The following is a 26,766-nucleotide window of genomic DNA, read 5'->3' as shown; positions in this document are numbered from 1 at the left end:
GCACCTCGGACAATGCTGTACTCCCTCAGTACTGAAGTGCCAGCCTGGATTATGTCCTCAAGTCTCTGTAGTGGGACTTGAACCCACAATCTTCTAACTCAGAGAGTGCTACCACTGAGCCAAAGCCGACAGCAAGAAGAAAAAAACTTCCACCAACAGATTAACTGTTACGTAGTGCAATGATGGGTTCTACAGAGGCCTACCTGTACAACACAATGTAAAAGCCACCCACACATCAACTGTAATTACATTTTATTTCTGCAGCAATAACAAAATAATAAAACAATTCCACTCTGGATTTGAACATTCATCATCTGTTAGAACAAATTCGAAGGGGGGTGGGAGAAATAAAAAGAGGAAAGGTTGACTGAAATTAAAATAAAAAATTTGTCTGATCTCAACTCATTTTTTTTCCTGATCTTAACTAGACACTGCCATGTATTTAATAAACATTTTCTGGAATGCATAAATTACCTACCAAGTTAAACAAAACAAATTAATGAATAAATTCAAAATTAAATTCTATGTAAGCATGGTTCAGCAGCAATAATGTGCTGTGGGAATACATTCTCCTGATTTTATGATAGTTTCTCAGCTTTACCTAAACACAAAATATAATTGCCCGATCAGCGGGACTGCGACTTTTGAGAATATATTGCGAAGGTTAAACAGATCTGCAAATCTAAACTAAAGCTTAAAAAAAAACCTCAGAATGAAGATCGTACCTTGTCATATCACATTAAAGAGCAGTGTGGGAGCATGCTCCCTTGCATAATAGGTTCATCGGTACCACATACATGGGTTTTGTTATATAGATAAATTTTACCTTCAAAATTAAGACCATTCATGCAAGACATTTGCTGCTTTGTGGTCCCAGTTACTGTATCGGACTCAGGGTAAAGGTTCCTCTCCAGCAAGCCAACAACACGCCATAATCCTCCATTTCAGAACAGCGACTCCCAACTGTACACACTGTATCTGGTGCACCATTGCAATCATCTGTCAATCAGAGCCCTACTATTGCCAATTTTAGGAAGAGGATTGAAGCTATTCCAAACTTATTTCACTTAGAATCTTTACTGCTGACATTTGGATGAGACTTTCATCCCATCAGCCTGAGTTAGATTTCAAGAAGGACGAAAGGACAGCAGCCCAACCAACTATGCCATCTAATCTTCCAACTAACACATTTTAAGCTAGAATTAAAAACACAGGTAGTGTATTATAGAGCTTCATGGTGTAGCAGATACTATGTATGCTGCAGTGTAAATCTATCCTGGTAATCAACATTGCAGACATTCACCAGTGTTTTCTGAGCAGATTATTTCTACCTAAATAACTTCCAAATATGACAACAATGTCCATTTTAATGCAATCTAAACCTCAATGACAAAGTAATTTATTTGATTTGACTTCATTCCAAATTACACTGTCAACTGTTTCACATTTTTCTCCCTGTTTAAGTCTGCGAGGAATTATGGGTTAAAGATGTAATGGAGAACACCCCATGTACTATCTCGTCAATTTTTATCAGTTTATTTAATGGGAATGATTGCATATGGAATATGCTTTACAGTACTGTCCAAGTGACAATTTATCCACAATTCACAGCAGAAAATGACATCAGAGCAACCAAGATGGCATACATAAGTGAACATAGAGTAAAGTAATCAAGGTAGCAGAGAGAAGATCAGACTTATTAAATGGAGAGAATTGTGACTAATACAATGAAAGAAGTTTATTCCATGACTGGGATTTGATCTCTTCTCTACAAACCTATAAAAATGAATTGGAGTTACCAAAAGAAGTATGGTATCTGATTCCGTTCCACGGGATTGTAGATGTAAATTACTGATAACCCTGAGAATCAAGTTCGAGTCTCGATATTTTGTAAGCATAATTTTTAGAATGTATCTATGCTGCAAGCTGCATGTGAGAAATATTCCAAAGCATTTTTTATTGTTGAGTGGGGTGGGGGAGAGTGGGAGTGGATGGTGTTGGGGGTGGGCGGGGGGACATAGGATCGGGTGCAATTTTTATTGAAATTGTTATCACTAGCATGTTTGAAAGTGACCCCAAAATGACTAAATTTGAGGACGATCTAAAAATCCTAGTCTCTTTCTCAAATCAAGAATCCCTCTTTGAACATATAGGTGGAGTTTTATTTTGTCTTTCTCCCTCATCTGTCTATTTCTCTGTATACGCCACTACCCACTTATATATATCAGTATGTTTTTCCTGAGCATGATTTTTTTCCCCAGTAGAGAGGTTTTCTCTTTATAAAGGCATCCCTCTTTGAAAAGTAGTCCCCATGTGACAGAACCATTTATAAATGGGCATATGGTACTTTCCAAAAATCAAGAGTGAATAAAATTCTTTTGAAAACCCTGCCCAGGTTAGATTTGGAACCATCGAGCATTCTTGGGGAGTCTGCCATTATTCATAATTATGTGTTTCCACAGTTTCGGAAACACAGCAATCACACCTCAGAACCTGTTCAAAAATAATCTTCATCACATAGCCCAACAGCAGAGTTTATAATGCGACACAGCTTTAGTCTTATTTTTTTTTGGAGGAGGGGGAAATATATCTTTCACAACATAATGCAATCCTTTCAACATTCTATGTATCATCCTTTAACTGAAAAGGAACTGATGGCTACTTCTGGCTCAGTGGCAGGAAGCAAAGGGTAGTGGTTGATGCGAGTTTTTGTGACTGGAAGGCTGTTTCCAGTAGGGTCCTGCAAGGCTCAATACTAGGTCACTTGCTTTTGGTGGTATATATTAATGATTTGGACTTAAATGTAGGGGGCATGATTAAGAAGTTTGCAGATGATACAAAAATTAGCCGTGTGGTTGATGACGAGGAGGAAAGCTGTAGACTGCAGGAAGATATCAATGGACTGGTCAGGTGGGCAGAAAAGTGGCATAAGACCACAAGGGATAGGTGCAGGAGTAGGCCATTCGGCCCCTCGATGGCTGATCTGATTTTTACCTCAACTCCAATTTCCCGCCTTTTCCCCATACCCTTTGACTCCCTTGCTGATCAAAAATTTGTCGAACTCATCAGCCTTGAATGTATTGAATGCAAATGGAATTCAATCCAGAGAAGTGTGAGGTAATTCATTTGGAGATTTAAAGTAATTGGTCGAAGGATTAGACAGGAGCTAAGGAGAAATTTTTTCACTCAGAGGGTGGTGGGGGTCTGGAACTTATTGCCTGAAAGGGTGGTAGAGGCAGAAACCCTCAACTCATTTAATAAGTACTTGGATATGCACTTGAAGTGCTATAACCTACAGGGCTACAGACCAAGTGCTGGAAAGTGGGATTAAACTGGATAGCTCTTCTTCGCCCGGCACGGACATGATAGGCCGAATGGCCTCCTTCTGTGCCAAGACTTTCTATGATTCTATTCTCATTCTTTTTGCTGTTTCCTTCTCTGGTGGAATAGGAGCTCACGGCCTGGCCTGGATATCAGTTGGAATAGAAAAGTACTCCAGATAATAAATGAAATGAATTGCAAAGTGACAGCACACACATATCCTTAAATAGCTTTGAAAGGTAAAGAGAATTAAAAAAAATGCAAAATGTGAAAATCAAGTATTCCAAGTGTGGCCCATGCCTCTTCTTACCAGAACAGTCTCGAGTCTGATAGTGAGAGAGGGATATCAGTGGATTTTTTTTGGCTGCCATCCTGCATAAATACATATATAATATTTCACTTGTACATATTATCTCCCCCACATATCATATACGTCTGAACCTGGGTATAACAACTATGAAAACTTGTGACTGATTAATCATGAACTGTGATTGATTATTAATTTATAATAATGTTGTCAAGGAATGAAAGACTGAGTGTAATGGGATTCTAAAGGTTGACACAAATTAACTTCATCCGAGCTGGCTTCCCTAAGGATTTCATATGTGTCTTACATTACTGTATTTGCGAAAAACTTCCATTCTTCACATTTGTCATGAATGCATTCATTAAAATGGCTTCTAAAACAAATTACAACTTAGCATATCTTTTATATGCAATGATCCTTGAGGCAATAATGTCATCTGTGCTGAAGAAAGTGGTTACTTATCCAGCGCTAACTCTTGCACTCAGAAGCAAAGCAGTCCTCCACAGTTTTCTTTGGCTTTGGCTTTGGCTTACCCCCGTTTTGGGGCTCCAAATAGCACACAATGTGCTCTTGGCTGAGCATGCCACAACCAGCAGCTTGCGAACAGCGATATATATATATATATATATATATAGAATCACACGCACTTGAGTGCGCAATACAGTGAATTAGCAAATGTTTGTGGACACATCATATCTGAGTTACAGAGTGACGTTCCCATGTCATGACCAGAGTTTGCTTATAGACTACATACTTTATCCTGATCTTTTTCCATGGTTTTCCCTACACGGCCACAAAAGTGAAAAACACACTATCAATTGTTCAGATATGTTGTTAAATAATGAAGAAATACAATTGTTGCACCCGAATGTGGCAGGCATACACCATCAATCCACAAGTACCTCTTTCACAATGGGACTCATGCAATGAAAATTGTTGGTTTGGTGCCGGCTGGTTACATCCCCATTGAGGATGCACATATCCTGCCTGTTCAGCTTAATGCACCCTGTAATGTCCCAGTTTTAAAATCACTGCAATTTGCTAATGGACTACTAATGGCCCATCAGGATACATCTCGCTCTCATTTCCCTGAAGAGTAGCAACTTTCCTTATTTTTCTGGTATATCTGTATGTAGGTGAACTGTCCTGTAAACTACAGAAATTTTCATAGGTATGTTAACAGTGGAACCACGCACAAACTTTTGAAACGAATGTCATCAGAGATCTGGATACATATTAGAGCAGTTTCCCAAGTGCCTTTGCAGCCTTGACTGCAGCAGCTGATCTGGGTACGTTTATGGACAATGGAGACTTGAAAAGGTTCCATGACAGGAAAAGGTCAATCGTTAATGTAACAATGAAAGTACAGTTACCATCACTAGGCTAATCTTTTCTTTTTGATTGTTTGGAATCACTATATCTTATTATTTATGCTCCAATGGCTCACTTTACACTGAACAGACCAAACCTGTGATGCCACCCACAGAACGTTTCAAAATATTGCATTTTTCTGTGGGTCGGATTTTCTTCCCCATTTCTCCAGAATACAAATCCTTGTTCGAAAATTAACCCTTTCACCCCAGTGTTGCCACTACCTGCTCCCTTGGTGCGCTCTTTTAGTTTGATAGAGATGTGTCTCAATTTGATGTTTGTGCTAGTACCGGTGAATGGATGCTATCACTAGCTGTGACACGATGGGGCGGACAGAGTGAACTATGTTCTTGGTGTTTTAAAGGGAAATTTTCCTCTGTGCCCTATAAGAAACAAAATTCTAAACCTATTTAATAAGAATAGCTTTACAATTTCATTTCAAATACATTTCGTATATGAAGAATTATTTCCTTCCTAATGTTTAAAACTGGTTATTCAAGCTTCAGAAAATCTTATCTCCCCATAATTCTGTTCCAGAACTGCAAATAATTCCCTTACTATACCCTCCTGAAAATCGTATTTGTGACAGGATTATCCTGCCCTAATATCATCGCCTCAGTTCTCAGTCTTCTTTCTGTGTTACTTTTAATCATCATTGGTGCTGTTTTCATTTTATTGACAGCACAATATATGACAGATGACAGACAGTCAGGCTATAAATTAATATCTTGGTTCAAATTTATTTTTCTTTGGTGGCACAACAGCGAGTGACAACTATAACAAGCACCAACGTCTCATAATATCATCCCTTCTGTTGCTAAGACCACAGAAAGGTTTAGGTAGGGGAAATCTATGGGGTCAATTAACTAGTGTGCCAGTCATAGATTTCCCCTACCCAAACACATGCTCCAACAATTTGGGTTCTCCAAGTGATAACTAAACTCTGCGGTTCTCCATACTTCTGTATACAAGAGACAGAAAAGTTCCAAAAGCTACAACATTGCCTGGGATAGTTTCAAAGGCAATAGTGTTGGTGCATGAGGCTTTCCTGCAGGTATTCCATGCAGATTTTTGAAATGTACCTGACCTTCAGTGACAATCATGATGGTCAATGGCAACCAGAAAGCGGTGACAGTTTGATAGTGTAGTTCTTCCCACAATTTTTTTAAAAAGTTGCTACAGATACAAGTCATGAATCAAGAGTGAAAACCTGGGGGATATTATTTAAAAGGTAGATGGAGGGGTTAAGAATCCGCACAACCACCAACCATTCCATTTCCTGCCCCATCACCTCTTCCCTTCCCACCGTCCAGGGCCCCAAATACTCCTTCCAGGTGAAACAGCGGTTTACTTGTACTTCTTTAAATTTAGTATACTGTATCCGCGGCACACAATGTGGTCTCTTCTACATTGGGGAGACCAAACGCAGACTAGGTGATCGCATTGCTGATCACCTCCGCTCTGTCCGCAAGCGTGACCCTGACCTGCTGGTCGCTTGCCATTTTAATTCCCCCTCCCATTCCCACTCTGACCTCTCTGTCCTTGCCTCTCCGCCTCTTACGTTGCTCCACTGAAGCTCAACGTAAGCTCGAGGAACAGCACCTCACCTTTCATTTTGGTTGCACTTTACAACCTTGCGGCCTCAACATTGATTTCAATAACTTCAGATCATAACCACTGCTCCCATTTTTTCAGTCAGCTAGTGCTGGTAATGGTTCAGCTGCTGCCATTTGCAGCTGCTCTTGATCAACCTTTTGTTTCTTAACCTGTCCCATTACCACCTTCCTTGCCTTACACCATCATCCCTTTTGTCATTTAATTACTCGTGCCCTCTACCCTATCACATACCATCCCCTTTGTTCTTTCCTCCCCTCCCCTCCCTCTCCCCCTTTTCCCTGGCTCTGTACTTGCTTAAAAACTTTAACTCTTTTAACACCTTCCAGTTCGAACGAGAGGTCTTTGACCTGAAACGTTAACTCTGTTTCTTTGTCCACAGATGCTGCCTGACTTGCTGAGCTTCTCCAGCATTTTCTGTTTTCATTTCAGATTTCCAGCATCCTCAGTATTTTGCCTTTGAACCATTCTGTTCATCCAGGTTCATTTGAAAATTCCCACTTCGCTGGAGCAGGCTTGAATATAAATCAGTTTATCATTGCATCCTCTATTGTTAGCAAGTAACTTTATTTGTCTGAACTGATATACCCTCCTAATGTACATTTACCAATGTATCCCAACCACTCCTTTTTCCTGTTCTTTTTTTTCCCCTTTAAAATTGTTGATTGTGAAATTATTCCACAAACATTATGAACAGTGTTAAGACTGTAAGCGGTACTCCTGACTTATGTCACTGCTAGAGATCTTTTATATGTCTCTGATTTTCTCTAAAGGGTATAGGTGGTAAAAAGAAATCTTAATGATACAGATCAGGCAGCTCGCAGGCTTAACTACTCTTCTGTGCTTAATCAGTTGATCTCAGCTGGTGTAATGCTGGGAACAAAACAATTGGCTTCAGTGCTTCTGAACTAGGAAGGAGAAAGAAAAATCAGCCATGATTCTTGATCAGTAGTATGTGTGTATGATCAGGCGAGGACAGGTTTGGGATTGTTTCTGATCCCCGCCCCCCGCCCCCCACAAACGCTATCCCCCCATCCCAATCAGGTGCCGAGGGCTGCTGACATTTGTGGAAGCATACTGGAGCAGGAGTCACCAATTCCAGGAAATGAGGGAAGAAAATTGGAAAAAAAGCTGTGATTCAACACAAAATTCCTGCTCCCCCGCTGGTTCTGATTTTCAGTATTAAGGCACAGAACAAGGTAAAGTGGGACTGAAAGATAGCATGCTCTGCTAAACTCTTCTATAACATTTAGGATTATGGAATAGTTCGGATGAACAACTTCCATTTTAATACACAGAACTGTATCTTTGAGTGACATTGGAAAGGTCCAAGTAAAAACTATAAATCAACTTCAACTATGCTACAGAACAGTGGTACACATTTTGTAAACTATGCTGCGCTGCGAGCTTGCAACCACTCTATAATTGCCACTGCATAAAGACTATGATGCAAATGAACCATCATTATGAAAAAATAACATGGTAACCTCAGCAATCCTGCTTGAATAAGTAATATCATAGCTCAGTTGGCCATGGCTAGGAATGTCAAATTTTGGCTCATCAGCAATACTGTGAATTAACACAACCAGTGCTTGTTGACAATTTCTATTAACAGTTTAACCCACCAGAATGGGCCCGCAAATTTATGAATACACCATCTTCTGCCATTACATGCCAATAAGTGCTAACTTTCTCCATAATTTTTTTAAAATGACTCAACATTCACAATGGCGTCAAATTAATTATTTCAAATAGAAATTGGATGAAGACAGGAAAATTCCTGGAAAAGAATTTCTAAATTTAGACAAAGAAACATTGACATAAATTGATGTCCCACTTATTATTCAAGGAATGAAATAATTATAACGTTTCTTTAATTTTTCTTACCTAATTGTCTCCTCCTCTTCTCTCTTTTCCCTTCCCTTGAAAGTTAATTCCGCACAAGTGTCCTCAGTGATGCCTTTGGTATCTAAACAAAGGCAGATCATAAAATAAAAACATTGTAACCTGGAGAAACTACCACTAAATATAAATAACTCTCAGGTTTTCTCACTGAGCTGCGCAGAGATCATTGGCACAAGTAAAACTCCAGGTTTTCTTCTTACCTAAACATGTGACCTGACTTGTTAGAATTCATAAGGATTTCAAAAAATAAGTACAAATTCAGTACGATGAAGACATTTTCACCAATTTGTTTCTCACATAAAAGGTGGCAACACCAATCTCACTTTGAAAAGATACTATGTTCCTCAAATCACAGCATGCTTCTGAAGTTGGCAGGCAACAGCAGTGGTGTCTCAGCTGTCTGAGGCGCAGACAAATAGGAACACTTCCAAAAGTCCCTTTGCTGTTGAGGAATGTGCCATTATTTTATCCTCGCTGCCATTGAGAAACACAGGGGGAATTGTGACCTGAATTATTTTAGCTTCTGGAGTATTTTTGTGTGTGTGGCATATTCAGACTAATGAGTTTGTGAGTAAAACTCTTTTTCTTTACTATCTCGCTCTTGAAGGCATTAGACGCAGTAGGGCAGGGAAAGAATTTGCTCTACATATGGAAGGCTCGTGCAGGATTTTAAAAAACGCATTCACTGCTGTCCAGGAATTGCAGGGCAACTGCCGAAGCAGTGCAAGAATAGGTAAGTTAAAAATCCCATTTAGAATCATAGAATCTTACAGCACGGAAGGAGGCCATTCGGCCAGTCATGCCTGTGTCGGCTCTTTGAAAGAGCGGTCCAATTTAGTCCCACACCCCAGCTTTTTCCCCATACCCCTGCAAACTAGTCCTTTTCAAGAACATGTCCTGTTGCCTTTTGAAAGTTCCCATGGAATCTGCTTCCACAACCCTTTCAGGTAGTGCGTTCCTGATCTTAACAACACTGTGAAAAAAATTCTCCTCATTTCCCCTCTAGTTCTTTTGCCAACTATTTTAAATCTATGACCACTAGTCCTACCAATATCATTTTGTCTACCCCAGAATCTTATTTTGTTTCTGGTGACCCTGCCTTTTCATTTGGCCAGACTGGTAGTGGAATAAAGTATTACATTAGTGTTAGCTGCGATTCTCAAGTCAGCATTGTCAAAAGAAATAGATATGCACGAGAGATTTTCATTTATTTAACTGTCTCAAAGTGTTTTACAAACAATGAGTTACTTTGAAGTCCAATAACTCGCATGATGTATACAAATGGCAGCCATTTTATACACAGCAAAATTCCACAAACAAGTTGATCTGTTTTTGGTGGCATTGTATGAGGGAAGAATGTTGGCCAGGACACCAGAAGAACTTTGTGCTCTTCAAATGCACATCTATGACTTGGATTCAGAAATTCAATACAAATTGGCCAAATTTGCAGATGATATCAAAGTAGGAAGAGCAAGAACAACAATAACAACAACTTGCATTTATATAGCACCTTTAACGTAGTGAAATGTCCGTAGTGAAATGTCACAAGGCGCTTCATAGGAGAGTCATCAAACAAAATTTAAGGAGTGTCTTAAAGGAAGAGAGAGAGGTTGAGAGGTGGAAAGGTTTAGGGAGGGAATTCCAGAGCATAGGGCCTAGGCAGCTGAAGGCACAACTGCCAATGGTAGAGCGATTAAAATCGGGGATGCGCAAAAGGCAAGAATTGGAGGAGCACAGAGATCTCGGAGGGTTATAGGGCTGGAGGAGGTTACAGAGATAGGAAGGGGCGAGGCCATGGAGGGATTTGAAAACAAGGATGAGAATTTTAAAATCGAGGCATTCCTGAACCAATGTAGGTCAGCAAGCACATGGGTGATGAGGGAATGGGACTTGGTGTGAATTAGGATACAGGCAGCAGAATTTGGATGAGCTCAAGTTTATGGAGGGCGGAAGATGGGAGGCCGGCCAGGACAGCCGTGAAGTTGGAGGAGGGAATTCAGAAATTACAGAATGAGTTTGGTGAAGTTTGTAAGTGGACAAAACAATGGCAGCTGAAATTTAATATAGACAAGTGCGAAAAAAAAGACAGACTTGCATTTATATGGTGCTTTTCATGACCTCTGGATGTCCCAAAGCGCTTTACAGCCAATGAAGTACTTTTGAAGTGTAGTCACTGTTGTAATGTAGTAAACAAGGCAACCAATTTGCGCACAGCAAGATCCCACAAACAGCAATGTGATAATGACCAGATAATCTGTTTTTAAGTGATGTTGGTTGAGGGATAGATATTGGCCAGGACGCTGGGGATAAATTCCCTGCTCTTCTCTGAAATAGTGCCTTGGGACCTCTTACATCCACCAGAGAGGGCTGACGGAGCCTCGGTTTAACGTCTCATCCGAAAGACGGAAGCTCCGACTATGCAGCACTTCCTCAGTCCCACACTGGAGTGTTAGTCTAGGTTTTGTGCTCAAGTCTCTGGAGTGGGACTTGAACACACAACTTTCTGACTTAGAGGTGAGAATGCGACCAACTGAGCCACAACTGATACTGCATTTAGGAAGTACTGCACATAGGAAAGAATATTAGGCAGTACCCATATGTCACGAATGGTGTTAAAATAGCTGAGGTTGAAGTTGTTAGAGACCTCGGCGCCCTATCAAACTCAACACCCAATGTATCCAACCTCTGCAAAGCAGCAATCAAAAAAGCCAATGGAATGGTGAACTCCCCCGAACGCTCCTTTGCTCTGACTCCAGCCAATTATGCAGCCCCCCACATCCCCCACTTTGCTCATTCTGCCATCAAGACCCCATGTTCTGGAATTCGCTGCTCAAGGCCCTCTGCCTCGTCACCGCCCTCTCCTCCTTTGTGACTTTCAAATTAACACATAAGCCCGACAGGAATGGGGCGAGTGGATTGTAATTGCAGCAGTCGAGTACTTTGCACTGCGCTCCTGACAGACTGCTACCTGGTGCAATTTTAACTTCTGGGTTTTTGGATGCATTGAAGCGCCCACTGCAGGCAGATGTGGCCTCATGAATATGTTAAAGTCAGGGTCTTATGACACAATTGGTAACCCCCCCACCCCCGCGCCATGCGATTTTAACTATGGATCATTCAAGTCGCCAGACCTGCTGGTGAAACCTGGCAGCAAACAGGAGCGGGACTCGAAGAGGCTTAGGAAGGTAACCTTTGGGGTTTTTCTTGTGGGTTAAGTAGAGTAGGAGTGCTCCTCTGGGTCCCGCAAGGAAACTTTCAGTCTCCCCTGCCCCAAGCTTCCCTCCTCACCCGATCGCAATGCTCTCCTGACCCTTGCCCCCGACCACTTACCTTAGCGCCAGGAACCATTCTCTTGGGTCCCTGGCAGCGGCCTCCTATCACACAAAATCCCGCTTTGTGCTGGCATTATCATGCAAGCTGGCCACTCAGCCCACATCCTTCCATTTAACTCAGTGCCGGCGACCGTTCCTTCGTTCCCAGCTGGCGGCCTCCTGCCACACAAAATTACGCTCCTGCCCACTGGCCAGCTGCCGCTTCCCATCCATTGCGGGCAGCCACCTGACTGGAAGCAGGCAGATGAGGCTCGGGTGTTAAAACCCCTCCTTGGCCTGGTGCTACCGAGGTCAGGAGAAGTTTGCCCGATTCCTGCTCCGGGTTAAAATAGGGCCTCAGGCATCTGATTCCAAGGTTGGGATTTACAGGATTGATTCAATTGGGAGAAAGTGATATAGTGCCATGAAGTGTTGGAATATGGGCTCATTGCTAAAATTCCCTTTGCTCCCCACCTAACTGAATTTCTCATCTCTACTGTGCTGCCATATGGGAGGAACAGAGAGACCTGACACTTTCTCATATAGAGGAAATGAACATCATAGGTAGAGACATTTCCCGACTGCTCTTGTTCGCCTCAAAGCAGTCCGTTTCAGAGCAGCATTAGTGGAGGTACAGAAGCAGATAGCTTGCCCACTTGCCCAGCCTGAGTTGGTGCATAACAACAGGGAGATCCCATTAAAAAGGATATAGGGAAAATCTACTTTCAAAAGAGAAAATGTCACCTGCAAAAACAGAAAAAAAAACTATTATGTAGTGGGCTCATACCTACTAGGAATTGGGTTGGATACGACAAGGTCATTTCACTTTGGATTTGCACAGTTGGCAGGGGGAGAAGACTTTCATCCCATTATCCCAGGATGGATTCAAACTCAGGTCTCCCAGGTGAAAGAAAAGTGTACTAATCCACTGCATCACACAGTTGCCCTGAAGCATGACTCAAGTATTTGGACATGTTATGTGTGGGAAAAAAAATTAAATATGCCATTACTAATTTAGCCTTGGAATTTTTTTTTAAAAAACGATATATTCCCAGTGACAATTGTAGGATCTTGGCCATGGCAGCAGTTACTGTTAAATGAATCGAGCCTTCAGAATATATTAGTGAACAGGTGGACAGCTGACAAATCACTGGCTCATAATAAAGTACTCTGTACAGGATTAGGAATAGAGACAGAACAAGATCTGGGGCGGAGGTGGGGAGCGGGGGGGAGACAAGAGAACACGCACAGACTTCTGGTACTGCTGAATTAATGCTATGACAAGCTTTGCGCTGAGACCTAATGCAATTTGATGATAGTGGGATTAGTGTTCAGGATAGTAAAAGCTGTATTAAGTGCGTCCCATGGTACGAGATGTAGTACATGCTGTGCCATTTGGAAGTTAAACGGCATTTGTACAGGATTTTTTAAAAACCTAGTTCCCTCGTCTTCCGGGAGGATGAGGTTAAGTGGGTGCCCTGATCACCCATAACTGCATGTGTTACTCTGGACTGGATTCCCGAGCTCATGCGAGAGCAGTCCAGGATGACTCAATCTACATTGCCTAGCCAATCTGAGGAAGAATTTGGCCTTAGCTTAGCATCTCCACACATTAAGAAGGGTTCAAAGAGTTTAGTGGCATGGGGGAAATTCAATCTGCACTCCATCACTACGCGGAGCAGCACACTGGCACTCCAACTTGCTGTAGATACTATGCTCCCTGCAAGTGGCATTTATACTGACTAGTTTCAATTGATTCTGTTGAGATGCTGGACAAATGAATACAGGATCACCCATTACCCAACACATTACTCTTACTCTTATCAGATATCAGCTCCTCTTTACATATTACTTGTCTACAGAACTGGAAGGTATGCATTGGACCAGCTGAGCTTTTCACATTAATATGGTACATGTTCAGGAGTCGCCACTGAGACATACTGAAGTCATACAGTGTTATACAGAAGTGAATATTTCTACCTACCCAGTATCTACTATGTACTTACAGCAAGCGATATGACAAGTGAAACTTTGCATTTGGAATTTGTTATGTTGTTGTATCTTATGGATGGTTGGGGGCTTTTTAATTTATTTTATTTGTGTATATTCTGAAAGCATGGTACCATCATTCAAGGAAGGAGGGAAGTTCTGGAGAACAAGTCCTGAATATAGACGTGCTATTTAAGTATAATCTCTTCCGCAACAATAAGTTCTGTTGCAAAGATATTTGATGAAAAAGGAAAGATGCAAGTTAGTTTTATATTTTCTGAAGTTTGGGGGTCTTTTCAGTGACTGTAATTAAGTACTGTTATATTAATTCTCCCTCTGATAAATGCTATAATTTGTTTTCATTTCCTTCTGAACATTACACTTCATACCTCTAAGCATGAAGGAAGTATGGAAGAAATTGTCAGGTAGAATATTTATTATCTGCAACTTCTGGTTTTCGAACCAAATTTTCTAATAATCTGCTTATTCGATAATTATATTGTGGATGATTGGATGAATTCACTTCTTGTCCTAGACCCCTCAGTCACTACAAACAGTCTCTTTCTATTTACTCTGTCCTATCCCTTCATACTTTTTGACACCTCTATCAAATCACCCTTAATCGCCTCTGTTCAAATGAAAATAGCCCCCATTTTTCAAATCGACCTTTTCTAACTGTTACCTATCTCCTCCTCTTCCATTGCTTAACTGCTGCCAATTAACCTTCACTAATACTAAGTCAAGTCAATTAAGACCATTGATTCCAAAGGATAAACTAGATCCCTGAAATTGATTACCAATTGATTGTATTTTCATCCTCACATGAAGCAATAGCTATGTTGTGAATATAAATTCATGCACAGAAATAATAGATGTTTTTAAAAGAAATGTAATCTTAAATGAACACATACATCAACAACAATACTGTAAAATAAAATGATTGAAATGTACAGCATGTCAGTCTACATATGAAAGAAAAATTACATTTTGGGTGGGATCCTTTACCAGGGCCCCACCTGAAATGTTAACCTATCTTTTCTCTTTTAAATTTTGATTTACTTTCTGTGAATTGAGTATTTGTATATATTTTTAAAAATCTATTCCTATAATACAACCTATTTTATTGACCAACTAAAAATTGGAAGTCTGTTTGAAGGATGGTGGTTGTAGATGGGTTTCCCTGTAACGTTTTGTACTGTGTGTAAGAGATGGATAGGGCTCCCCAGTGGAGCTGAAGGAGCAGCCTTATTGCTCCGAATATATTACAGATGGGTCGAGGTTATAATTAAAGTGAAAGCCTGTCGGCCTCAGCTAATTACAACCTCCACTCACCTGTACTTGGTCCATATCAATAAGCTGCTCTTTCAGCTCCACCAGGGAGTCATCTTTCCTCCATATATTCAAAATGCACGTTATGTTTTAACCATGCCAACTATTTATTGGTCTCTAGATGACATTTTCTTGCATTCTGAATACTTTCCTATTTCAAGTTTCATAAAAATATTCCTTATAAATTATATTAAATGTCATGTAATTCAAATTGATACAAATAAAGGAATGAGATGAAAGCTCAGTATAAAATAATATAACTTTCTAACCTCAGGGAAATTTGCCTGTGTGTGTCTTGCATTATCAATCTTTATGCTGGTCTGTACAATTTAAGGGTGATAGTTGAGTAATCTAATAACGTACAGTAGGGAGTCACAAGATTTCCAAACCCACAGGGAAGAAAGTATCTGTTATTATCATTGAAGAGTTATTATAAATCAGTAAATTCATTCATAGAGGAAGCACAGTTCAAGAATTAACAGCTTTAATAGTTATATTAACTGATAAAGTGTTTAAACTCTGGCACAACCAGCATTTTATGAAGGGGACTGGGGGCGGGGGCAGGGGTTAGGTACAAAACCTCATTTTAAAAGAGCTACTACCAATATTTAATACATCAGAATACAGGGATCAGTGCTGGGGATACTACTTGATATGAAATAACTTAGACACTGAAACTCAGTGCCAACTGGTTAAGTTGACAATATGGACAAAGACACAAGGGATCTGCAAAATGAATTAGATAAAATCTGCAATTGGGCAAATCAGTGGCAGGCAAAATTCAAAGGTAAGTGGGTATTACAAACTGACATCAAAGTAGATATCAAAAGTATATTGTGAATGGTAAAAACTAAAGATTAGGCAGAATAAGATCTGGAAATGATTGTAGTTTTGGATTTTAACATGTCAAATCACTGTGGAGCAGTAATAAACAACATAAATGCTCAAATATACAGTTCATTTGAGTACAAGTCAAAAGATGCCTTTTTAAAACTGTATAGTGCCCTAGTCAGACCTCACCTTGAGTACTATGCTCAATTTTCATCACCAAGACATAAGGGAAACACTCATACCTTGGAGGCAGTACCTCATCTTGTCCATGAGACTTACTTCTTGCTCTCTCGATCCTATTTACTAAACTGCTGACCACCCAACTTCCCTTCCTGGTGGTTGGCCAGGACATACTCAGGGATGATGATGGAGGAGTGTGGGACATTGGTTGATGGGTATGATTCTGTGGGTATGACTACGTCAGGGACATTTTCCTACATTAAAGGTGCTATAACATATCAAGTTGTTGTTGTTATTGTTTCGTTAAACACATCAAAGTGCTAACACAAGTTAATTTCATGGTGTATAAGTTGCATGCCCAAACAGTTCTATTTCTTGGTTCAGAACGCCAACTGAAAGGCTTCTTTTGACTCATTTGTGGGAGCAGGAAATTACAGAGGGACATAGACAGACCAAGTCAGTAGGCAAAACGAAGGTAGATGGAGTTCAATGTGGGGAACTGCGAGGTCATCCACTTTGGATCTGAGAAAGACAAATCAGAATATTTTCTTAATGGTGAGCTATGTGGAGCAAAGGGATCTAGGTGTCCAAGTACACAAATCACTAAAAGCTAGTGCACAGGTATAAAAAAGTCATTTTAAAAAGGCTAATAGAATCTTGGCCTTTATCTCAAGGGGATTTGAATTCAAAAGTGAGGAAGTAATGCTTCAGTTGTGCAGAGCCTTGATCAGGCCCCATCTGGAGTACTGTGTTCAGTTTTGGGCATCACACCTCAGGAAAGAAATACTGGCCTTGGAGGGGGTTACACAGCAGATTCACTAGCATGATACTCGGGCTTAAAGGGTTAAATTATGAAGACAGCTTCCATAAACTTGGTTTGTATTCCCTTGAGTTTAGAAGGTTGAGTGGTGATCTAATCAAGATTTTTAAAATGATAAAGAAATTTAATAGGGTAGATACAGGGAAACTATTTCTTCTGGTGAGGGAATCCAGAACAAGGGGTCATAATCTTAAAATCAGAGCTAGGCCATTTAAGAGTGGGATCAGGAAGCAATTTTTTTTCACACAAGGGGTAGAGGAAATCTGGCATAAAGGTCTGTGGATGCTGGATCAACTGAAATTTTCAATACTGAGATTGATAGATTTTTGTTAGGTAAGGGTGCCAAGGCATATGGAGCAAAGGCGGGTAAATGGAGTTGAGGTGCAGATCAGCCATGATCTAAACTGGATGGCGGTATAAGCTCGAGGGACTGTTTGGCCTAGTCCTGTTCCTGTGTTCCAGGATCCAGCTGCTAGGTAAATTGGTGGCAAAAAGGGAAAATAGTTAGTGATGGTGGGCTCTTGGCTATAGTGTCATTCAGTATCCTGGAGGAGGTGTTAACCTCACAGTAGGCAAGCCTCTTAGCTGAAGCCCCTCAAAAGTGGGCCTAGATAGTGATTAGTTAGCCTAGTATGCAGCATTAGGTTTGTATGTCCAAAGTGGCAGCTGCATAGATCCTTCCACCATGCTGATGCTATGTATGAGAATGGAATTCAATGTACGGCATAAAATCACGTTCCAGCAGCCCACATTGCATTCCATTGGAGATCCATCACAATGCACCATCTCGTATATTTTTATTTTCATTAAAGTTTCCCTTGTTACTTAAATAATTCTTGCTAATAGTTGCTCATCACGTGTGGGGGATTCCTGCCTATGTTGACACACTATCACAGACCTCTCTTGTCCTGTAATGGACAATATGATACTCAGGATGCAGGAGCAAATAAGCAAAGTTTGCATGGGCCAGCTCAAATTCTGGTTCTGACAACTGTGGAACGATTCGTCCCTGCAACTCTAACTGGCAAGATCATTGCGTGCATGCCCAAAAACAGGTTTCCTCACAATCTGAGTGGCTTATTACAAATAACATTGGTGCTGTGTTGCTCTGTATCATCAGATACTGTACTCTACACAGGTGAGGTATTGTGATTCTCTAGTAGAGGGCAGGTGGTTACTTTCAACAACAACAACTACTTGCATTTATATCGCACCTTTAACGTAGTAAAATATCCCAAAGGGCTTCACAGCAGTGTTATCAGACAAAATTTGACACATAAGGACATATTCAGACAGGTGACCAAAAGCTTAGCCAAAGAAGTTGGTTTTAAGGAGCATCTTGAAGGAGAAGAGAGAGGTGGAGAGGTTTAAGGAGGGAATTCCAGAGTTTAGGGCCTAAACAGCTGTAGGCACAGCCCCCAGTGGTGAGGCTAATGAAATCGGGTTATCTTTGATAATAAGGTTTCAAAAACTAGAATTGTGTGGAACATATGAGAGGAAAAATAGATATAAAAAGAGTCTTGCCATAGTAATAATAAGCCAGTTAATCAATGGACACAGTCTGGGATTAATGGGTCAAAAACTCGAGGAGCACGTCAGTGAAATAGACAACGAATAGGTCAGAGTACTGTGGTTTGAAACTGATGGCTTACCCTCTCGTTGCAATTCCACTTGATAATATATGGAGTGGCAAAACAAGGAGTTATGGAGCTGTTTTAAGTACCTTCAGCATGCATACATCTGGTAGTGAGTCATATTAAATATGGTGGTCAGCGAACTGTGCTGTTAACTTCTCAGACCCCCTGTCCATGGAGCCCAGTTTCAAATGACTAATCTAGGGCTATTGTCTTCACTATTAATTTTTATATACATATACTTTCCACACAGCTTCCCCATGCTGACCATCTTCACACATTATTGTCTTTTCATTTGTGATATTGAATAAAATAAAATATATAAGTGGGAAGAGAGCAAGATAACCAAATAAGGAGGAGATTTATCCAATACTGGAAACAGCTTTTACTATATTTCTAACCAGAGGTGAAGGAATTACCCACCCAACACAAAGTAAGGAATTGTACAGCTAATCTGAAGTAAGGAAAGTGACAGTGGGAACAGCAAAGCAACAGTGTGGAAGCTTAATTGGAGTTCATCTGCTATGAAACAATTCTGCGTACAAAATGTTGGTTCAGGTCTTCTCTAGCACGTGTCAGAGTTAATTCTCCACAGAACGCCTAAGCTTTACAGTACCTTCAATAAGAGAGCTTGTTTGTGTTGTAGCAGTACCAAATCAATGCACACGTTAAATTCGATTTCTGTGATAACAAAAGGAGAACATCAATCTGTGGCTTGCTGGAGATTCCTTAAAGTTGAATTTGTGGGAGACGCAAGATAATGAGTTTGATATTCATGCCGGTATGGACTAAATGCCAGATGTCACTATTTTGCCAAGTTTAACAAATGGAGTTCTATCATGTGTGAAAATTTCATGATGATACAATCAGTAGTTACTGAAATATTTCAGACATGGCAGACAGTTATGGGCTAATCTGTATAACACTCCTCTGCAGGCCTATTGCATTTGATTGGGCTGTAATTATTAGGGTGACCTCATTTTCAGCTCACTTGCTGCAGAACACATGCACGACCATCATTTAAAAAAAATATGTAGAGCAAAAAAATCAGTTTTGAGAACAGCAAGACAGAAAGTAATTATAAATCAGAGGTAACAGTTTCTGTCTCTTTGTTTATTTAGAAATGCTGAATTGAAACAAATCTATCTCAACTGACAGATCTGTATTTCATACTAAATATCTTCAATCTCCTCGGGTACATCCAGGCCCTTTTTTATCAGCTGGTATGCACCCTTTTTCTCTTTACAGTGAATTTCCTTTAATAAACTACTTTGACACTGGGAGGAGACACAATATAAGCTGCCAGCATCAGATAAAATATGAAAAATCTTTGTGCCTATTGCACAAGCTCGGCTTTTAATGTGCACACATCAACATCGCAGAGATACAGAATAGGATAAATGTAGGTCTTTGCTGAGAAATGTATGCCTGGTTCAGAATGGCAATAAATTACAGATACAGGACAGTCAATTGCCAAATCTTTGAATAATTTAGCAAACTGTGATTAAATATAACATTCTTAAAAGTACATTCTGTATTTTATTCAAACACAGAAATGTAAAAAAGAATGTGAAAATTATAATCCACTCCAAAGTGATTAGACTTCGACATTGTCTAGATGTTTCTCGGGGAAATTTAGTCATGAAATGACTATATTTCATGAAAAAAGCAGACATTCATCTTGTTTGCAGAATGCTACTCGTGCAGAATGGATTCTACATTTGCCTACATAAGAGTCACTACGCTTCAAAAGTGATGTATTGCGGGAAGCATTTTGAAATGTTTGGATACGATAAGGCACTATATAAATGCAAGTATTATTTGCATTAAACATGGAGGATTGCATTTAGTGTTTTGAATTTTATGAACAGTGAAAAGGAAGTAGCTCGATCCATCAAAACTCCAGATAAGTAAATAGTAAGAGGTTTGGTCCATTTGGTGTGCACTTATCTGAAGTTAACTGCTCTCAGAGTAAAGAATAATTTGATAGAATCTAATATGGGGAATAAAATAGTCAAGACAGTGAAGGAAGGAGCCCAAAAATTTATACTGTGAAAAAATAGAAGCAGAGGATTGTACTCATTATCAAATCGCCGTGGCTCAGTGAGTAGCACTCTTGCCTTTGAATCAGAAGGTTGTGGGTTCAAGTCCCACTCCAGGCACTTGAGCACAAAGGCACCTAGGCTAACACTCCAGTGTAGTACTGAGGGAGTGCTGTACTGTTAGAGATGCTGTCTTTTGGATGAGACGTTAAGCTGAAGCTCCCTCTGCCCTCTCAGGTGGATGTAAAAGATCCCAAGGCACTATTTCAAAGAAGAGCAGGGGAGTTCTCCCCGGTGTCCGAACCAATATTTCTCAGGTGCTGGTTGAGGGATAAACAGATTATCAGGTCATCATCTCATTGCTGTTTGTGGGATCTTGCTATCTTCCAATTGGCTGCTGTGTTCCCCACATTACAACAGTGACTACACTTCAAAAGTACTTAATTGGCTGTAAAACATTTTGGGACGTCCTGAGGTCGTGAAAGGCGCTAAAAAGTGCAGCTCTTTCTTTCTATTGAATTATGGTGAAATCATCACCTTGGCTTGTTTAACTAAAAACCCCACAGTTTGATTCAATGGATAGAAATTTTAGTCATACAATGAGCACTGTGCCACAGAGAAGTAGAATACAGAATGGCACCGTAATTCCAAATTTTTCAGTGGATCTGGGAGAGACAGAAGAGGTAAACGACTAAGAGACTCGATGGGATGTGACCCTGACTCCCCGCTGCTTTCTGCAGAACAACTGCAACCTGAGAAACTGCAGCCATCCACGTGGCTGGGAGCGTGCGAATGAAATGCAGATGAGTGAAACACAGCATCCAATGTGTTTTCCACCATTTGCACTGCAGCAACACTGAGACCGGGGCTGCCTCGTAGATCCCTGGCATCTAGCATTCACAAGTCGACAGAGGGTGTACCAGGGCTGATCTAGAAGCGGGTTGGAGAGTGGGAGGGAAATTCTTCATTTTTAAAAAAAAATTATTGGCATGTGGCACATTAGCCACTTCTCTTTTGCTAAAGCAACATTCCACCAGGGCCTGTAGCTGCTGCTCCCCACCCTCCCCGGCTGGTGTGGTGATGACCCACCAACCAGGCTGAAGAATTGGCCCATTTGCCTCAGTTCTGCTGGCTGGACCGCCCAGAAAAAAAAGCCCAGGCCAGTGAGTTCCTGATCTCAGCAGTGTCATCATGGGGTGGAGGGAAGCCGAGGCCAGCAGCTTCCTAGAAAACGGGAGAGAAAACCGGGGAAGAAAGCCTGCCCAAGATTTTCACAGCTCCAACAGTCTGTTGTAAAGCAGGATTTGCTAGACCCGAGGAACAGATCAGCTGCCTGTGTTTCTGGTCCAGTTGAATTAAGGAACTTCAATTTTTATTGATGTAAAATATAGATTAATGATTGTCTGGGAGTGGGAGACAATTTGTAATCTCATTTAGGGTTCAGATTATTGATTTTATAATAATAGATACCTGACAGTCAGTTAGAGGCTGTAATCTAATTGTATTATATTATGGTTATGTACAGAATAATGAATAGCTGGGATGAGTCACAAAGCCTTTCATCCCTGCAGCCGCAGGCCTTGACATTGTCTTCTTGAGCACATAATGTAGGCTCACACTGAGGGAGCGCTGCACTGTCAGAGGTGACGTCTTTCAGATGAGACGTTAAACCAAGGCTCGTCTGCCCTCTCAGGTGGACGTAAAAGATCCCAAGGCACTATTTCAAAGAGCAGGGGAGTTCTCCCCGGTGGCCTGGCCCATGTTCATCCCTCAACCAACATCACTAAAAACAGATAATCTGTTCATCAGCACATTGCTGTTTGTGGGACCTTGCTGTGCACCAAATTGGCTGCTGAGTTTCCAACATTACAACAGTGACTACACTTCAAAAGCACTTCATTGGCCGTAAAGTGCTTTCGGACATCCTGATGACGTGAAAGGCACTATATAAATGCAAGTCTTTCTTTCTCTACTAACCTCTAGGCTTAATGCCAAACTAGAAGTGCATTTGATATAGTCAACATGGATTTTAGCAGGGCTTTTGACAAGGTTCCACATGGCAGACTAGTCAGAAAAGTAAAAGTCCATGGGATCCAAGGGAAAGTGGCAAGTTGGATCCAAAATTGGCTCAATGGCAGGAAGCAAAGGGTAAGGGTCGATGGGTGTTCTTGTGACTGGAAGGCTGTTTTCAGTAGGGTTCCACAGGGGTCAGTACTAGGTCCCTTGCTTTTTGTGGTATATATCAATGATTTAGACTTAAATGTAGGGGGCATGATTAAGAAGTTTGCAGGTGATACAAAAACTTCTTAATCATGCCCCCGACATTTAAGGTTGATAGTGAGGAAGAAAGCTGTAGACTGCAGGAAGATACCAATGGACGGTCAGGTGGGCAGAAAAGTGACAAATGGAATTCAATCTGGAGAAGTGTGAGATAATGCATTTGGGGAGGTCCAACAAGGCAAGGGAATACACAACAAATGGTACACTAAGAAGGGTAGAGGAACAGAGAGACCATGGAGTGCATGTCCACAGATCCCTGAAGGTAGAAGGACAGGTAGATAAGGTGGTTAAGGAGGCATACGGGATACTTTCCTTTGTTAGCTGAGGCATAAAATATAAGAGCAGGGAGGTTATGCTAGAACTGTATAAAATACGAGTTAGGTCACAGCTTGAGTACTGCATACAGTTCTGGTCACCACATTACATGAAAGATGTGATTGCACTAGAGAGGGTACAGAGGAAATTTACGAGGATGTTGCCAGGACTGGAAAATTTTAGCTATGAGGAAAAATTGGATAGGCTGGGGTTGTTTTCTTTGGAACAGCGAGGCTGAGGGGAGATTTAATTGAGGTTTATAAAATTATGAGGGGCCTAGATAGAGAGATCGGAAGGACCTATTTCCCTTAGCAGAGAGGTCAATAACCAGGGGGTATAGATTTAAAGTAATTGGTACAAAGATTAGAGGGGAGTTGAGGAGAATTATTTTTCACCCTGAAGGTGGTGGGTGTCTGGAACTCACTGTCTGAAAAAGCAATAGAGGCAGAAACCCTCATCGCATGTAAAAAGTACTTGGATATGCACTTGAAGTGCCGTAACCTTCAAGGCTACAGACCAAGAGCTGGAAAGTGGGATTAGGCTGGCTAGCTCTTTTTTGATTGGCACAGACACGATGGGCCGAATGACCTCCTTCTGTGCCGTAAATTTCTATCATTCTAGAAAAGGAGCAATGTTGCCAGGAAATTGCAATCATGCTTTCACAGAAAATATTAACTTTATGACGGGTGACTCAATGGTGCAGTATGCACATGCAGTGTGCTGCAATGTGCAGTGATAGAGGGGAAGCTGATCCTTCCGAGTCCCTTGATAGTGTGTTCTTCATTTCAACCATCTGGGAGAGGGGTCAACCAAAGTGGAGGTCTTTCCCATAGGGGAGGGAAATCAAGCAATGAGTAAACAAGGAGTTCAGATGGTTTATATATAGAATGTAACGGATACTTGGGAGTAAGTGGCAGCCTGAAATCTAATCCTGTTGTTCGGACAGTTTATGCATGAAATAATAGATAACCATGAGAGTGTTAGAGGCTGGAATATTTTTTGACAATGTTTTGTTCAATTTTGTATCCTTATTAGCTTACAGTAGCTCTCGTTGCTCTGAGTCATGGGTGGATAATAATGATCATTCAGAAGGATTGATGACACAATTGTTGCCAGTATTAGAAATCATTTTCAGTTGATTACCATGCAATAATATGGTCAGTGCATAAAAAACACTGACTGTGAGCTACGATTATTGTGATAACTAAGCAGATCAATCTTTTGGACAATTAAATTAATGCATGCTTTTTTATTAAAGGATGAAACTTGATTAATAGATCTGTTAAGAGGTAACAGCCTAGAAATTGGATCATGTTGCACGCATCTTACAGGCATAAAACAGGCGCTGAAGAGACCAATATGGCAGGTTGTGTGCACGCGCTCATTCTGCCCTGGATGTGCACCACCCGCCATATTGGTTAGGACTCCTCTACAGGCGTCCAGGGCGCGCACCCGAAATAGGCTCCCTCCAGGCTCCACATCTGCAGGCCACTGCCAGCCACCGATCACCCACTCTTCATAGCTTCCCCCTGGGACTGGCAAGCTGCCTCTGGGGCCATGACTGGCGTATCCAGTTCGGGCACGATCCAACAACTAGGCCAATTTTATTAAAAAATAAGCCGTGTTTAGCCGCTGCATAATCTCCATCTTGATACCATAATTAGAATCTCATTCCAGTGCTTTTCCACTAAGTGATCTTACAGGCCTTACACTTCAAAAGCAGCACGTCAAACCTTGGTGGGTGAAGAGAGACTGGAGTTATAGCAAACACTTGCAATCGGATAGACATGAACCAGTGGAGTGTGAATGTTGTCTTCCTGCTGCCTGTAAATAATCAAAGGCTGACTCCTGCTACCAAGAGACTAGATCTCTTTTATCAGCCTGTAACCTTCAGCAGCAACAGAACTCAAAAAGAAACATCTACGCAACATTTTTACATGAACTCCAGCTTTAAAAAAAAAAGTGATATATAATTTGGATGCATTATAATATGGTTTCTTTTATATATGTAATTAACTGGTTTTAATATGTCTATGCTACAACTAAGGGCAGCAGCTAATTAGTGCAACAGTTTTCATTACTCTGAGCATCTTCCAGCTGATGAAAAAGAGAACACATCAGAGTTGATCAGGAAAGTCACGGATTGTCACTCAGATTTAGACAAGGCGCCATGGCAGCTGTCTCTTTAACAACTACGCGGCTAATTAACGTGATAAGACTAGTGACACGTGAATATCGTAAAGAGTTTAAGTATGTGACATCGCCTCCAGTCCTGTACCAAACCTGCCACACTGCCTTCATCAATAGAGCATCATTTTGGAAAGTTACTGGTAATCAGAGGTTCACGCAACTCTTTGGGGGCTTGGTGAGGCTGTCGTAGGAAAAAACTGACAAAATGTCAGTTTCGTCAAGTATTACTATTACCGTAGAGAATATAGCTCAGTCAGTTCTTTGTAGCTGCTCAGCATCTATCACGATGAGTAACCCCCCGGACCACCTGCTCCAGTTAACAATCCCAACTCCCAATCTACTCTAATCAAAAAATCTAGTTGTCTCCTCCCCCTGCTTGAACTCCAAGCAGCAACACAATCCCCTCTACTTACTCCAATTAGCATTCGCTGACTCATCTATTCCAGTCAGCACTGTCTGACCCATCTATTCCAGTCAGCATTGTCTCACCCATCTACCCCAATTAGAAGATCTAGCTATCCCCACCTATCAACAAATAAATCTCTGCCCTGCCCCTGCCCCAGCCCCCCGCCCCCCACAAGTCCAAACCAACAACCACATTCCCAAACCTACTCCAGTCAAGAAATGATGTGGAGATGCCGGTGATGGACTGGGGTTGACAATTGTAAACAATTTTACAACACCAAGTTATAGTCCAGCAATTTTATTTTAAATTCACAAGCTTTCGGAGGCTTCCTCCTTCGTCAGGTTTCACATCGTTCACCTGACGAAGGAGGAAGTCTCCGAAAGCTTGTGAATTTAAAATAAAATTGCTGGACTATAACTTGGTGTTGTAAAATTGTTTACAACCAGTCAAGAAAGTTACTGCTATGGAAGTTAGCTGCAGATTGAACAAGAAGCATCACTTTTTGTGATGTCCCAATCACTTGAATTTTTCAATGATGATGTTTAGATAGGCGGCCTTCATGGAATCCCCCTCTGCCCCAAAAATATCTTTATTTAGTAACTTTTAAGTAAAGAATGATTTTTGGGAGCTGGGGGGAGCCATATTCAATATAGTATTTCCTTTTAAAAATGAAACAGAATTTTGCCCCAACATAGACAGTTTCAAAGAACCACAATTTCACAAAGGATTAACTGACCATGTTCCATATGCGAGAAACAAAAGTGTAACATAACAGTTAATTGTTTAAAAAATAAAGCTAGTTTATCCTCCATAGTACTGCTGATAGACAAACAAAAGTATTTCTCCCTTCCTGTAACTATGTCCCTGCTTGTGTCCTGCTCTCCAATTGTTAATTTTCCTCAGTCCTCCTGTTTGTCTTTC

At 40.9% G+C, this 26,766-nt stretch overlaps 1 protein-coding gene across 1 annotated transcript in view; it reads right to left on the bottom strand.

Moving 5' to 3' along the window:
- Positions 1–26,766, bottom strand: part of tenm2a (teneurin transmembrane protein 2a) — a 1,632,827-nt gene that overhangs the window by 970,159 nt on the left and 635,902 nt on the right. The window contains exon 5 of the mRNA XM_067996099.1: positions 8,501–8,582. The gene's annotated coding sequence lies outside the window, so the exon portion shown is untranslated. The remainder of the gene's footprint in view (positions 1–8,500; positions 8,583–26,766) is intronic.

The sequence above is a fragment of the Heptranchias perlo genome, chromosome 14 (genome assembly GCF_035084215.1).
Source record: "Heptranchias perlo isolate sHepPer1 chromosome 14, sHepPer1.hap1, whole genome shotgun sequence".
NCBI classification, from domain to species: domain Eukaryota; kingdom Metazoa; phylum Chordata; class Chondrichthyes; order Hexanchiformes; family Hexanchidae; genus Heptranchias; species Heptranchias perlo.
Note: the sequence above shows the minus strand (reverse complement) of the source record. Positions and strands in the feature narration are given on the sequence as shown.